A 16,955-nucleotide genomic window follows, 5' to 3' on the forward strand; every position below is an offset into this window, starting at 1 on the left:
GGCTCTTCTGATGATTACTGGCAGGTGCCCAGTCGAAATATCGTGCGATAAATTAAACTACGACCGTTGCAAGTCCAAAATTTGTTTGTGGCGATTTTCCTGTACCACCATTACCAGGAATTCGGTAAAATATCAAATGCTCGACATCACTGCAGCCGGAAAGAAACCCTGCAAGAACGAGAGCAACAACGACGATAAGAATAGTTCGACTTGACAAAAGTGCAACCCTTCCGCAGATTGCTGCAGCTTTCCGTACTGAGCCATCAACAAGTGTCAGCGTGCTAACGATGCAATGAAACATTATCGATAGTGCCTTTCGGAGCCGAAGGTCCAGTTTTGTACCCTTGAGGGCTGCATAACAAAGCTTCACGCCTCGCCTAGGCCCGTCAACAGCGACACTGGACTGTTGATGACTGGAAACATCTTGCCTGGTCGAACGAGTCTCGTTTCAAATCGTATCCAACGGATGGACGTGTACGGGTATGGAGACAACACCATCAGTCCAAGGACCTTGTATGTCAGCTGGTAGAGGCTCTGTAATGGTGGGACGCGAGTGCACTTGCAGTGATATGGGACCTCTTATACGTCTAAATAGACTCCGATGTGTGACACGTACGTAAACGTCATGTCAGACCACCTGCATCCATGCATGTCCATTGAGCATTCCAGAATTGCTACAGAATGCCTCCAGAAACATTTTTATGAGCTTAGACACTTCCGCCGAGCACCAATCTCCCCGACATGAACATTATTGAGCATATCTGGGATGCCTTGCAACGTGCTGTTGAGAAGAGATCTCCAATCCTTTTATTCTTACGGATTTATGGCAACCCTGCAGGATCCATGGTGCCAGTTTCCTTTAGCACTACTTCAGACATTAATCGAGTCCATGCCGTGTCATGTTGAGGCAATTCCGCGTGCTTGCGGGGGCCCTACACTATATTAGGCAGGAGTTCCATTTTTTTTTTTTTTTTTACTCTTCGGTGTATAATAAGATATATTAATTCAGCAACTACAGAACAATTCTAATAAACTGCTGTTTTATTTGCATTTGTCGTTCTTCTTTTATTGTGTGGTACTCGTCTCATTTATAAACTACACTTGATAAAATACAGGTCTGTTTGCTGTCCTGGTATGACGGGAAGAATAATATTCACCAATGGTCAACTGTCACCGGAGCTGCTCTGCGTGCCTGAACACACTAAGTTTATTTTAGTTCTGTTCTCCTTGACGAGCAAATCACTGATCGAGCCCAGAGTTTGAGCAGTTTTACCCCTAAAGAGGATGGCTGCCGGTAGTTCCACAATGTTAATCGAAATCATTAGACTAAAGGAAATAAAAAACTTTTTAACTTACTTTCCAGTGGTGTTAGGTAGCGAAGAGACTTTTATCTAGTAAAAACGCAAATGTAGATTTAAGTGGTTTAACGCCTCCTGCGATGTCACTTAATTTCCTTATTGGTTGTACGTTTGTACAATTTCTCTCTTTCAACATGTATATTTATTTCAAGTTTCATTACCTTCTTATGTTGGAGCTGTACAATTTTACTCACCTAATTCCGAGTGATTCCTGACTGCGGCAGAGGGATTCGCAGCAGGAGGAATCTGGGAGGAAGTTCCCGGTGGGCACATGTGTGTGTGTCTGTGTGTGTCTATGTACGTATGTGTGCGAGAGGGAGAGAGAGAGAGAGAGAGAGAGAGCGGGGGGTGGGAGGAAGGAAAGGGTGGAGCAAATTGTGTGAACAGAGTAGTGTCCTTTGCCTGTGAATTTCTGAAAGTTATTTGCTCTCACAACCTCCTTTCCCTACCCATGTCAGCTACAGGGCTTAGGCCTTTTCCGCTGAAACTCCCAGCGGGGTGGGTTGGCTCTGAGCACTATAAGACTTAACATCTGAGGTCATTAGTCCCCTAGAACTTAGAACTACTTAAACCTAACTAACCTAAGGACATCACAAACATCCATGCCCGAGGCAAGATTCGAACCTGCGACCGTAGCGGTCGCGCGGTTCCAGACTGAAGCGCCTAGAACCGCTCGGCCGGACCGGCCGGCCCAGCTGGCTGGGAATGGGATAGTGAAGACTGTCGGGAAAACCTCAGAGATGAGAGGTTGAAGCGATTTTCATTTATTCCTTAGTCATGGGAAAACATTGGATGTTGACAGAGATAAAAATATTTTTCTTTTTGTGTTGGTATGAATGCGTGCGTGCGTATGTGTATGCGTATGTGGGTGTCTGTCTGTTGACAGTTGTTATATTTTTATGTAAGAGCTTACGTTTATACCGTTCAAACTGTCTCCAACCTACGTAAAAAAAAATCCTAGTATGTGCCGCTGTTATGCAGAGAACAATGACGCCTGAGATTGTATTCTACTGCTACATTTTCTCTTTTCTGCAGAAGTAGTTCTAAGTGTTTGTGTTGCCTACGGCGGCAGATACGAAGAAGTGATGTAAGAAGTATCATTGCGGTACAAAGTCGAAACGAGTCTCATTCTGCCATGAGAAAAGGGATTTCGCAGAGAACACCATTGAGAACTACACCGTAAACTCCGGCGCTTCTCGAGGCGAAGCGTCAGCTGTAGCGGCTCCATTGTGTCGGCTGGTGGAATGGAGAGTATCCCGCGTAGCAAGAATTCCGAGACCGGGCGGCGGGCAACGAAATAAAAGGAAATACAGGGAGGAGGGAAGAAAAGAGAGCAGGGCACGTCAGCGCGGTTTTTTGTATTCGTGGGCGGTACGAGGCCCAGGCAGGTGGACGGAGGGGCTGCGCCGACCCGACAGCGCGAAAAGAGGATCCGCCTGCGCAGTGGACGGAGCGGCGCACCCGCCCACGGTCGTTAGGGCGCCGCCGGCCTGCCTTCCGCCTTTTCAGCGCCGCTCCACTGTCCCTCATCTGCGTGCGGTGCGGCCAACTCCGGCTCCAGTTCCAGCCGCGGCTCGCTGGAGCGACCGGGCGGCGCCGCTCATTGTCCGGTCGGGCAGCGATTTCACGGCCCGCCGAGAGAACCGCCCGAGGCAGGGACGCCAGAGCGGGGTGCAGGCGCCCGCGGGCGGCGCCCGCCCGTTAACTCGATGCCGCGGCTGGCGGGCTTGTTTGCGGCGGGCGCCCTCTCCCGTGGCGCGCGAGGAAGGCAGGAGGGTGTAACGTAACCGTAATTGCCCTCGTCCTTCGAAGGAACGCCCGAAGGCAGACGGGCCTTCTTTCACTCAAAAAGACACATGTACATACGTGCTGAATCCCATCTGCTGCTTTTCCTTTACCCATGTTGTAGATTATACGCGCGTAGGCATAAAGGATAACGTTACACCTTTATTAAATCGAAATTCTTTTACTTGTAGAAGTAAGGCGGCATCAACATGTATTAACTATGCGACCAATTTTGACACTGCAAAGATGATAGCGTAATTAATTGTAACACCCCTCCCGTTGCTTGTCCGATTTTTACGTGTGTTCGTCCCTGACAAACAACTTAAGAGAAATTGGGAGAGGAACTGTACTCAAAAATGGATAATTCTAGATTTAAATGTGGCCCTGTCACCCCTAGTTAATCTGAGGTAGTAGTGTTGACGATAAATCACACCTATTTTTGCTTCCAAACACGAACGATCACGAACACTTAGGATGTTCAATGACATCAAACACATGCACAAAAATAAAATAAAGCAAAAGGGTGAATTCAGGATCAACTACTGAAAGTAAAGGCTCTACAGAATCACCATAATTTTATTATAACCTTCAGATCAATGCTGAATAAAACACAATGAACAATTTACAAATTATCTTCCCAACTGGCATTGCCAGTAACTGTGTTAAAATCGGTCCAAAACACGATCTCTTATAACATATATACAAAGAACCACTACACTTCAAAGTACTGTGAAACCTCTGTGGAAATAGTAATTGCAATTGATCCAACTATTTAACGTTACTCCTAACACAGGCATAAGCGGGAGCGAACTCACCGTAATATTCTTGTTGTAGCGGCGGTCTCCGACGGCGACGGCGCGGCCGTGCGACCGGCGTGTGGTTTTTCGGAAAGTACAATCCTACAGTATTCGAACACCAGACTGCTGTCCGTAAACTACTATAATTGCGATAATGTTTCCTTCAGCAATGAGCTGGCGCGGCTAACGTCCTCACAGAACGAAAGACCAAGAGGGGAGACGACTTGGCTGACGTCGTCTCAGTACGAGAGCCCAGAATGGAAGACAACGACCCACAGTCCAGCAAGATCGCTCTTCAGCTTTGTCTTCTCACCTCAACTTTTATCGAGCGAATCACACCACTAGAAGCTCTCAAAAACCCAGTTTGCTAGTGCCGACCAATGTACTGCATGGGAATAGAACTCTTTTTCACAATTCTTTTATTTCTACAAAATTTCACAAGCAAACTCCGCCCTCGACGGCTGGGAAGAACCATAGCTGTGGGCAATAACACGTTTACTGGAAGTTTTCTCCCAAGAGACCACTCGAGATTCCCCGTCATAGCGAACACAGATTCTTGCTTTGAAAGTTTGTTATTCGGAACTCCTGACCTGCCCCACTTGAGTTACTCGAAGGCGTAAAATTAGTGGGACAGGCGAGAGCACACACAGGAAAGCCCGTCCCGCTATCTACTGCTCTGTTTTGGTAAACACTTGAAAACCTGCAGCCGCGCGTCCGTCAGACCTTGGCGGCCGCTGTGGCCTCTCTAAACGGGTTACAGAAATCGCCCAGTTCACCATTCTTACCGTCAGACTGTGGCCTTCGGCGGTTAGGCGGGGACGTAGCCTAGCTCTGTCTCACGTACTGCCTTTTCGCAAAATCTTATAATTACAAAATCGTGGAATTCTCGCATGCCGAAGCGTTTCCGCATAGATTTCCTACTCCGTAATTTAGAGTATTACTCCAACAAAACCTAAAGCGTCACGTTAAATGGACTCATGTGAGGTGCAAGGCCGTTGCCACCTTACATAATATATTTCATTACCGAACCCGGCAGTGCTTTGTAGGAACTAAATATATATGGGAATTAGATTTTTTTCAGTCTTTAGTCTTCTGACTGGTTTGTTGCGGCCCGGTAAGAATCCTCTCATGTGCCAATCTCTTCATCTCAGAGTAGCACTTCCGACCTTCCTCCTTAATTATTTGGTGGGTATATTCCAATCTCTATTCCTCCTTAATAGTTTTTGCCCTCTTCAGCTCCCTCTAGTACCATGATATTCCCAGATGTCTTAACAGATGTCCTATCATCCTGTCCCTTCTCCTTGTCAGTGTTTTCCACATATTCCTGTCATCTCCAATTTTGCGCAAAACCACCTCATTCACTGTAGCACCAGTCGTCTGTAGCACCCCATCTCAACTGCTTCGATTCTCTTCTGTTCCTATTTTCCCACAGTCCATGTTTCACTACCATACAGTGCTGTACTCCAGACGTACATTCTCAGAAACTTCTTCCTCAGATTAAGGCCTATGTTTCATAGTAGTAGACTTCTCTTGGCCAGGAATGCCCTTTTTCAGTGCAAATCTGCTTTTGATGTCCTCCTTTGCCCGTCTGTCATTGGTTATTTTGCTGCGAAGGTAACAGAATCCCATAATTTCATCTATTTTGTGACCCTCAACCATCATTTTAAATTTCTCGCTCTTCTCATTTCTATTACTTCTCATTAGTTTCGTCTTTCTTTGGTTTACTCTCAATTCATATACTTTACTCATTAAACTGTTCCTTCCATTCAGCAGATCATTCAACTCTTCTTCAGTTTCATTCAGCGTAGCAATGTCATTAGCAAATCGTATCATTGATATTCTTTCACCTTGAATTTTAACCTTTCTTTTATTTCCATCATTGCTTTTCCGATGCATAGATTGAACAATAGGGGCGAAAGACTGCATCCGTGTTATACACCCTTTTTAGTCCGAGCACTTAGTTCTTAATCGTCCAATCTTATTATTCACTCTTGGTTGTTGTACATATTGTATGTATATTACGCCTCTCTCCCTGTAGCTTACCTCTATTTTCCTAACAGGTTTGAACACCCTCAGCCATTTTACGTTCTCGACAAATCCTATGAACGTGTCGTGATTTTTCTTGTCTTGCTTCCATTATCAACCGCCCCAACGTCAGAAATGCCTCTCTCGTGCCTTTACCTTTCGTAAAGTCAACTTGATCGTCATCTACCATATCCTCAATTTTCTTTTCCATTCTTATATATTATTTTTGTCAGCAAGTTGAGTGCATTGCCTGTTAAGTTAATTGTGCCATAGATCTCGCACTAGTTAGCTCTTTCAGTCTTCGGAACTGTGTGTATGATACTTTTCCGAGAGTCAGGTAGTATGTGTGACAGACTCATACACCAACGGGAATAGTCGTTTTGTCGCCGTTTCTCCCAATGATTTTAGAAATTCTGATAGAATTTGATCTATTGCCTCTGCCTTATTTGATCTAAGGCCTTCAAAGTTCTTTTAAATTCGATTCTAATACTGGGTCCCCTATCTCTTCTAAATCAACTCCTGTTTCTTCTCCTATCGCATCAGACAAATCTTCCCTCTCATAGAGACCTTCAATGTACTCATTGCAGATCCGCACGTAACAGTGGGATTCCCGTTGCATTCTTAATATTACCACCGTTACTTTTAATTCCACGAAGATCGTTTTGACTTTCCTGTATGCTGAGTCAGTCTTTCTGACAATCATTTCTTTTTCGATTTCTCCATATTTTTCTTGCAGCCATTTCATCTTAGCTTCCTTGCACTTCCTATTTGTTTCATTCCTGAGTGATGTGTATTTCTGTACTCCGGAATGTCCGTGAACTTTTCTGTACTTCCCTCTTTTATCAATCAGTTGAAGCATTTCTTCCGTTATCCATGGTATCTTCTCTATACCTATGTTTTCCTTTCGAACTTCTGTGGGTGCCCTTTTAAGAGATTCCACCGCTCTTCATGTGTACTGCGTACTAAGCTATTCCTGATTGCTGTATCTATAGCCTTAGACAACTTGAAGCGTATCTCGTCGTTCCTTAGTACTTCTGCACCCCACTTTTTTGCACATTGATTCTTCCTGATAATTTTCTTAAACTTTATCCTGCTCTTCATCACTACTAAATTGTGAACTGAGTCTGCATCACCTCCTGGGTACGTCTTAAAATCCAGTATTAGATTTCGGAATCTATTCCTGTCCATCTTGTAATATAGCTGAAATTTTGCGGTTTCACCCGGCCTTTTCCTATTATACCTCATACTCTTGTGATACCTGTAAACCGTATTCGCTTTTACTAGCTGAAATTTATTACAGATTTCATTTAGGCCTAGTGTCTCCTCTCTCTCATTCCTTGTCCCAAGCCCATATTCTCCTGTAACCTTTTCTTCTATTCCTTCCATGCCACCGCATTCCAGTCCCCTATGGCTTTTAGATATTCATCTCCCTTTACGTGCTGTATTACCTTTTTCATGTCCTCATGTACATTCTCTCTCTCTTCACGCCGGCTGGTGTGGCCAAGCGGTTCTAGGCGCTTCAGTCTGGAGCCGCACGACCGCTATGGTCGCAGGTGGGCAGATGGATGTGTGTGATGTCCTTAGGTTCGGTTTATGTAGTTCTAAGCTCTAGGGGACTGATGAAATCAGATGTTAAGTCTCATAGTGCTCAGAGACATTTGAACCATTTCTCTCTTCATCTTCAGCTTGCGACGTCGGCATTTATGAAATAGATACACCACCTAACCTCCTCCTCCCTCCCCCCCCCCCCCTCTTTCTCTCTCCATCCATATCCTATCTCCCTAAACCCTCCCTTCGTCCATCTCGTCCTCCTACCCCGTAGCTATGTCCTCTACCTTCCCTCCCATTCCTTGTACATCGCTTATACCACACTCTCTCTATTCGTGTCCTGTTCCCTCATATCTGTATCCATATCCTCCTCCCGCTTCACTTCTACTAGTCACGATTGGCCACACGTTTTGTCAACGTTCCAAGTTATTTTGTGCATAAGCTACAACAGAGCGAGACGAATCCGACTCTACTCATTTTCCCGTGTCATAATGGATCGCACTGGAAAAATGCTCATTCAATTTGGCTCCAAACGCTGTCTACGCTTTTCGTCAGTGTCATTGACGCCGACCTATTATAAGACGCCTCACTAGGGGATCTTTTTCCAAAGAATCAAACACAAACTCAAATCAACTGAATGTTTGGAACACACTAAACTACCATTCGGTCTTTGCAACACACCAAAGATGTGAGCACCACCGGTGGATCACTAAAATATCGCCACCAGTTGTACACTTATCGAGATGGCGCAGTGGTTAACAGAATGGACGCGCAGTCTGGAGGACGACGGTTCAAGCCCGGCGCCATCCGTCATTTCCCTAAATCGCTTCAGGTAAATACTGGGTTGGTTTCATTTAAAAGAGCACAGCCGATATCCTATACCTTCCTCTCCTAACCCGAGCTTATACTCCGTCTCTAATGACTTCGTTAGCGACGGGGCGTGAAACACTAATCTCCTTCTCCGCGATTGTACAGGAAGGTGTAAGGAAAATAGGCCCCGAGTACTAGACTGCTCATTGTCGCCCGCCTATTATCCTCTATTGTTTCGAAACTGTTGCTTGGATTAGCTTATTTGGTTTTTCTTTACTATGTAATTATTATACCTTTATCTGTTTGTTGTTGTTTCTGCTCCTGCCGGGCAGTAGTTCGTGCTTTAACAGTCTACTAAGCTGTACTCGAGACCACTTTTTCGTACGGCACTCTATATTCTTTTATGGAAAATAACCGTATTAAACGCGGAATTTATTGTTATGAAAACGCGCGACCAGAGCTGTCAAACTGAACATGACGTATTTCTTGTTTTGTTTTGGAAACGCGAGAGAGAAAAATTGTCAAACCGACAGTCACATTCCTTTTACTGAGACTTTCGTACAAAAATGCCATCCAAATTTCCGATTTTCTGGTGGATTTTCCAAAAATTTTCTTTCATGAAAACCTTGTACTGACAACTAAGAGTACAGAAGTAATCAGCTAATTCGGTCGGACCGTTCTCATATGATGAACTTTCAGAAATGAGGCAACTGATATTTGTTTATGTAGGTAAAAACACGGCTGTTGGTATTGCTTACATTTAAAGTTTATGACCAACCGCATTGCTACGATCACTTCAACGACGGATCATATAAAATAAAATTCTAATTTTGGACCTTTTTATGAACTAGATACGATGCACGCTATGCTAGATGAGCACTTGGCATTTCCCGGGTAAGCATTTAATCAATTTTTTTTTAGTCCGTCTTCGTCCGTCTCTTTGACTAACCCGATCTTTGCCCCCATTATTTCTACATCTACGTCTACATCCATACTCAGCAAGCCACCTGATGGTGTGTGGCGGAGGGTACCCTGTGTACCTCTATCGGTTCTCCCTTCTACTCCAGTCTCGTGTTGTTCGTTTCTACACCTTTCCAACAGTGTGGAGTACCTTGGGGCGTTGTACTATTGATCGAAACAAGAAAAGTATATCCAATAAACATGGGTCCGGAAACCCATACTTTCCGAGGTAAATATGTGTTTATAGGAAGCACCGTGGGACGCTTGGTTGCGGATATTACCACAGCCGATGAACTGGTGCTCCGTCAAATTTGTCGGCAAGGTATTAAGATGTCTTACTCTCAGTACTTAACCTACCAATATGTGACCTGCAGTCAGTTGTGTGGTTCGATTCGTGTTGTAGACTACATTAGTTTTCATCGTGTTTGTGTGCCTTGCTGTTGTTGTTCTTGTCGTCTTCAGTCCATACACCAGTTTGATGCAGCTCTCCATGCTGCTCTATCCTGTGCAAGCTTTTTCATCTCCAGGTAACTACGGCACCCTCCATCCTTCTGAATCTTCTTAGTGTATTCATTTCTTGGTCTTCCTCCACGATTTTTACCTTCCACGCTGCCCTCCAATACAAACTTGGTGATTCCTTGGCGCCTCCGAACATGTACTACCAACCAATCCCTTCTGCAAATTAGGTGATCCACCCATCCAATCTTCAGCATTCTTCTGTAGTCCCACATTTCGAAAGCTTCTATTCACTTCTTGTCTAAAATATTTGACGTCCATGTTTCACATCCATACATGGATACACTCCATACAAATACTTTCAGAAAATACTTCCTGACACTGAAATCTAAACCCGATGTTAATAAATTTCTCTTCTTCAGAAACGCTTTCCTTGCCATTGCCAGTCTACATTTTATGTTCTCCCTAATTCGACCATCATCAGTGATTTGGCTCCCTAAATAGCAATACTCATCCACTATTCTAAGTGTCTCATTTTCCAATCTAATTACCTCAGCATCACCTTTTTTAATTAGACTACATTATATTATCCTCGTCTTGCTTTCGTTAATGTTCATCTTGTATCTTCCTTTAAAGATACTGTCTATTCTGTTCAACTGCTCTTCCAGGTCTTTTACTGCCTCTGACAGAATTACAACGTCATCGGCAAACCTTAAAGTTTTTATTTCTTCTCCATTGATTTTAATTCCTACTGCGAATTTTTTTGTTTCCTTTACTGCTTGCTCAATATATAGATTGAATAACACTGGGGATGGGCCACAACCCTTTCTCACTCCCTTCCCAACCACTGCTCCGCTTTCATGCCCCCCGATTCATAACTGCCATCTGGTTTCTGCACTAATTGTAAATAGCCTTTTGGCCCCTGACACTTTCAGAATTTGAAAGAGAGTATTCCAGTCAACATAGTCAAAAGTTTTCTCTAAGTCTACAAGTGCTAGAAACGTAGGATTGCCTTTCCTTAATCTATCTTCTAAGATTAGTCTTAGGGTCAGTATTGCCTCACGTACTTACTTACTTACTCTTGGCGCGCCGGCTGGAGTGGCCGACGGTTCTAGGCGCTACAGCCTGGAGCCGGGCGGCCGCTACGGTCGCAGATTCGAATCCTGCTTCCTGCATAGATGTGTGTGATGTCCTTAGGTTTGTTAGGTTTAATTAGTTCTAAGTTCTTGGTGACTGATGACCTCAGAAGTTAAGTCGCATGGTCCTCAGAGCCATTTGAACCATTTGAACTCTTGGCTCTACAGCCCTTGTAGGGCCTTGGCCTCAAGGACAATCTTCGCCCACCCTTATCTGCTGGCTGCCTTGGCTGTCTATCTTCTAACTCCATTCCTTCTCAAGTTCTCCACGACGTTGTCTAACTATCTCGAGCTTGGTCTGCCCCTTATACGACGCCCACCGCTTTTTCTTTTGAAAATTTTTTTGACTACGGTTCTCCACCATTCTTTCTACATGTCCCAGCCAACGTAGTCTATTACTCTCTGTTTCTGTCACGATATATTGTTTGTTGTACAACTCTCTGATTTCATTATTTCTGATATTCCAAAATCCTCTTTCATTCACTGGCCTCTAGATTTTCGTAAGTATCTTCCTCTCCCATCTCGGGAACACTTATCATTTTGTGTCATAGTCCAGGTCTCCGAACCATACAGTACCACAGATCTAACTACTTTACGATACAAAGTCAGCTTTGTATTCCTCTTAAGGTTCCTTGCTTAAAAAACTTTAACGAGTGATCTGTGGAGCTAGTTGGCACATAAAAACTTGTATTACCGTAGTAGGCGTGGGTTTCGTGACTATCTTGGCTACTATAGTGCGTTCAGTATGCTGTTCGTAGTAGTTTACCAGTGCTCCTATTTTTTTATTCGTTATTAAACCTACTCCTGCATTACCCCTATTTGAGTTTGAATTTACAACCCTGTACCCACATGACCTGAAGTCTTGTTCCTCCTGCCACCGAACTTCACTAATACCCATTATATCTAAATTTAACCTATCCATTTTCCTTTTAAATTTTCTAACCTACCTCCTCGATTAAGGGATCAGACCTTCCACGCTCCGATTCGTAGAATGCCAGCTTTTTCCTCCTGATAACGGCGTCCTTCCGAATAGTCCTCTCCTAAAGATCCAAATAGGGGACTACTTCACCTCCGGAATATTTTACCGAAAGGGATGCCATTATCATTGAACTATACAGTGAAGCTGCTTGTCCTCGGAATAAATTACAGTTGTTGTTTCCTCTTGCTTTCAGTCATTCACAGTACCAGCACAGCAAGGCCGTTTGGGTTAATGTTACAGGGCCACATCAGTCATTCATCCAGACTCTGCAACTACTTCAGGAACCACACGTTGGTCTTGACTCTCAACAGATACCCCTCCGTTGTGGTTGCACCTACAGCACATTTATATTTTCTTTCTTCCACCAGTTGTTACCAATGGATGCCTACTACTCGACAAGAGAAACGGCTGATATATTCTTCTATGGCTCAGCAAATGGACGTGGCCTGCGAGCCATGCCCTCTACACTGAAAAACATCCACTGCGCAGAGAGCTCTCCGATACGCTGTTCTGCAGATTTTTCCAGAATCTGATAAACGTAAGTACCCTTGTACCTCCAAAGACTGACAGTGGAAAGCCCCGTACAGTCCGCACGCCAGACATGGAGAAGCGTGTGCTGCTTTCGGTGGAAGAAACGTCTGGGATAAGTGTGCGACGGTTAGTAACAGCACAAGGCGTGTCCGCCTGTCACTTATCTGAGGGATACTTAATGAACAATTGCTGTACCCGCAACATCTACAGCGCGTACAAGTCCTAAGGCCACAGGATCGTCTTGGCAGACGGCGGTTCTGTCAGCGGCTTTTTTAGAATTGTGCTGCAGATCTACTGTTTACATCCAAGATTTTATTTGCCGATGAGGCATGGATCACAAGAGATGGTGTTGCGAATTTCCACTACCAGCATGTATTGGCAGACGTAAATCCCCAAGCATTTCAGGAAACAGGGAATCAGCACCGATTTTCAATCAACGTACGGGTATACGTACTTGGGACGGATTAATACGTGCCATACGTGTTATCAGAAAGGTTAACTGCGACGCATTATCTGGACTTTATCATTAATGTATTGCCTACCTTACTAGAGGCTGTTACACTGTAGCAACGAATACAAATACGGTTAATGCATGAAGGAGCTTCAGCATACTTTCGCCACAATGTGGGCGACCATCTGACGCAGACATTCAGGACAGTTGGGTTTGGGGGGAGGATGGGAGGGGTGCCACACATTGTCTTGCCCACTCCCCTGCCCTCAATGCCTAAAGTTTTCGTTACGGAGATACTTGAAAGATTTGGTCTACGCTGCGCCAATCGACGATGAGCAGACAATACAGGGTCGTTTCTTGAATGCGTGCCAGAAGGTACAACAATAGCCAGATCTACTTCTAGCGGATATTCTTTGATAGCATCGTGTCATAATGAATATTGCCGGAATCAGGCACTGTGTTTATCACTACAAAAAAAAAAAAAAAAATAAAAATAAAAGGTTCAAATGGCTATGAGCACTATGGGACTTAACTTCTGAGGTCATCAGTCACCTAGAACTTAGAACTACTTAAACCTAACTAGCCTAAGGACAGCACACACATCCATGCCCGAGGCAGAACACGAACTTGCGACCGTAGCGGTCGCGCAGTTCCAGACTGTAGCGCCTAGAACCGCTAGGCCACCCTGGCGTCTTATCACTACAGAAAAGGCAAATTCGCTCCTGGAGAGCATGTAGATATACGTACTTTTTTGTGTCAACTGGCCGCACTGGTAGTAAATAACGTAGCACTGGTTGTGAAGTATGACACAGTGTTTCGTGAGCACCAGCTTTTCGCCTATTGGGCACTACCGTACTCTTGGCATTCGTACATGTAACTGTTGTGACTTACATCGATTCTCGTACGGCGGCAGTGAGAGGATTTCGGCACAAATAAAATGATTCATTCGACTTATTCCTGTCTCAAATTTAATTTTTGCGATCAACTACTACCATTTAAATCTCGCTGTGTACACATGCATCTCATGTATTCCAGTTATTATTATGATTTCTAATTTCTGAATCTGTTCGCCGAGCCTATGTCCTGGTTATCCTAAAGACTGCTGTATTCTACCCTAACAGAATGAGCTTAAACCGATTGGCCAAAGAAGGTACAGTAGTGAGTCGCACACCCACGATCCAGATGCAGTCCAGTTATAAATCTATACATGTACACACGAATGGGGGCGTCAACGTTCGGAGTCTCGTTCGTCCATCTCCAATTGCGGTGCGTCATTGGTTATTTCATTAGCAGTTAAAATGTTGTTTTCCTGAGGTCATTCATCGTCCTAGAGGCTATCTTCGCAGATGAATCTCCTCAGCTGATTATAGAGTGCATTTCCTCTCAGGAAATGCCAATTTCCGGAGATGTAGGAAGACAGGGAAATGGTCTTTCGAAATGAGACTAGGATAACTTACCACAGAGCAATGTGTGAAGCAATGTGTGAAGTGAACAAAGGAGGATCTGAAGCATGTACTCCATGACAGTGTTAAGGTGCCTCATGTTGCATACCATACGTCGACACCAGGAGAATCCTTAATAGTTGGCTTCTGAGGCAGTCGTTTGTACATCTCTGGAGAAGAAAGTGAGTGGTAAAATCTCGTAAGAGGAAGAACTGACCATTAAATTCCTTAAGAAAGCATTTTATCGCATGGCTCGTGTGGTCGAAGATACAAGAGTAGTATGGTCGTCTACTCCCTGATACAATTTGATCTTCAACAGTCATCAAGCACACGAGCTTCACCCATGACGTCACAAGCCACAGTCTCCTTACCTATGATGTCATCAACATCAAGTAACAAGCCCGCAAACCTCTTATAGTTTATGCCATAATCTTACAGGCTAGGCAACACTGGTGAAAGTTCACAGTTCCATCTGTTTACTACACGTGGCGCCGAATTCCCTAAAATTAGATATTTGCAAATCTACCATGTGAGGCTTTTCAAGTATCATCGTGTTATTACAACTTATAAAATGGCTGCAAAAATACGTTACCAACATGAACATGAAATGCTTGTGTCCGATGTCCGAATGTTATTTCCATGTATTCACATCTGCAGAAACTAAAGCTTAAGCTTGGCAGTGGACTTTCAGATTATTGTGTCCCCATGCCATTCCCATATCTAAGTTATTATAAAATTTGTGTTGCTATAAAGTAGAATACTAAGGAGGCAGTCTACAATTTACTTTTCTTCTTAAATGAAGCCTGTGTACAAAAAGGTAGTTGACTAAGCCTGTAGCTGCAAAACCACACATTGGCTAAAACACTATGATAGGCATGCAAGCAGTGACAGCTGGCGCAAACAAATGGTCAGTCTGACTTACTAACAACTACTGGAAAGATGCAATTGCATGCCTATTAACTGTCAAATCACCTCCATAATGCTATATCTACATCTAAATTGTACTTTAAAAAAATAGAGTAAAACATGCAGCATGCTAAGCAGGCAACTATCTTTTCATCCTAGACCTAAATGAGAATACGAACAGAAAGAAACCTGAGCCATTTTGGGGGGGAACAAGAGAAAGCATCGTCATCTACACTAGACGAATATAATCTATGTTACTGAGTTGCTATGATAGATTTGTTTAGTGACTTTTTGATCTGGCACCTGCATGTGGTTGTAGTCCGTCGCTGTTGTGCACTGCGCTGTCACATTTTTTGATACTTGAACACAACAAAAAGTAACAAACATGTGTGTTTGGTGAGGTGCTTAAATCTGGTATTTCAATTGTAGGATTAGTTGAAGCTGTATTTCTCATAGTTCAAAGCTCGAACTATGACCTCCTAATGTTGTTACAAGATTTTCAATAATGCATCACATCAGCAAACTCCACTTTATGGAGCATCATACTCTACACTAGACAAATATAATCGACGATATTGACCTGGTAACACTGTTTTCTATTACATTTCATCTAAGTCTTCTTGTAGTTATGTACCAAAGGCACTTTTGAGGGATGATGCAACATTTAACTATGGTGCCAAACTTTCTAAAACATTTACAGACTGTACGGTATTTCCTTTCCTTTCCATTATCTGCTACAAAATTGTAACATGATATAACTGTATTTTCCAAAATAAGATATATAAATACGTTTAAAATACCCTATGACAGCCGATCAGACCATACCGTATTTTACAAAGGAAGAAGGCGTTTTGGCATAACATTCATTAACTTGTATCCATCAAGTCAATAGTGGCTAAATTTCCACACTGAGATCTAACATTAATATTTCAAAAATATGATAATTTCAATTATTTAACTTTAAATCTAAAGTTAAAAAATGCTATATCTAAATTTAAAAAAAGAGTTATGGATCACATATTGGCGTTTCTGGTAAAATTTACAAGTTAAGCATCATTTATTAATAAGTAGCTTTTGATATCTGTATTACTCTTGGAAGGATCAGTGCTTCTACAAATTAATAGATCCACATCCAAATTACCGGCATTACAAACCAAAATAGGCACACTTATGCCATTATCGATATAACACACAGGTTAGCTTACGAGCTGAACTCACACTCTGCATCACTGCTGTCATAGTTTACAGCTTAAACAGCAATGTTAGACGACAACATTTTGACCTTCATACAAAGATAAACCATATCATTCCCAAACCCAGGAGCCATGACAGGTTCTCTGTAGCTCAGGCAGGACACTTTACAGGCAGCTGGCCTACTTTGAACATTGTGCCAATGTGGAGGCAAGGGTGAATCATATTACCAAAACGATCCATCACGCCACTTTAGGATCCATTCCTCAGTCAACGGGACAACAAAGGAGGGAACCTGTCGCTTGGCGGAGTGACTAGTGCTACTCTACAAACACGGGTAGCAGTGCGGCTCTGCATAGTTTCAAGTGTCGGCCAACTGTGAAGAGTCTTGCCGTTTCTCGAGTGACGAGGGCAAGGTGTCGGCGAGTGATTAGAGAGAGCTAGAAGAAGTTGTGCCAACGTTCCTGAACACCATTAATCACACCACAAAGAGTCCTTGTAAGTCTGTTAAATTCTTTGAAGATTCTTCCGCCTGATTCGATTGCGGCCGAAACCGGGATATCAAAATTTGTTTGATTCC

Source organism: Schistocerca serialis, chromosome 7 (genome assembly GCF_023864345.2).
Source record: "Schistocerca serialis cubense isolate TAMUIC-IGC-003099 chromosome 7, iqSchSeri2.2, whole genome shotgun sequence".
NCBI classification, from domain to species: domain Eukaryota; kingdom Metazoa; phylum Arthropoda; class Insecta; order Orthoptera; family Acrididae; genus Schistocerca; species Schistocerca serialis.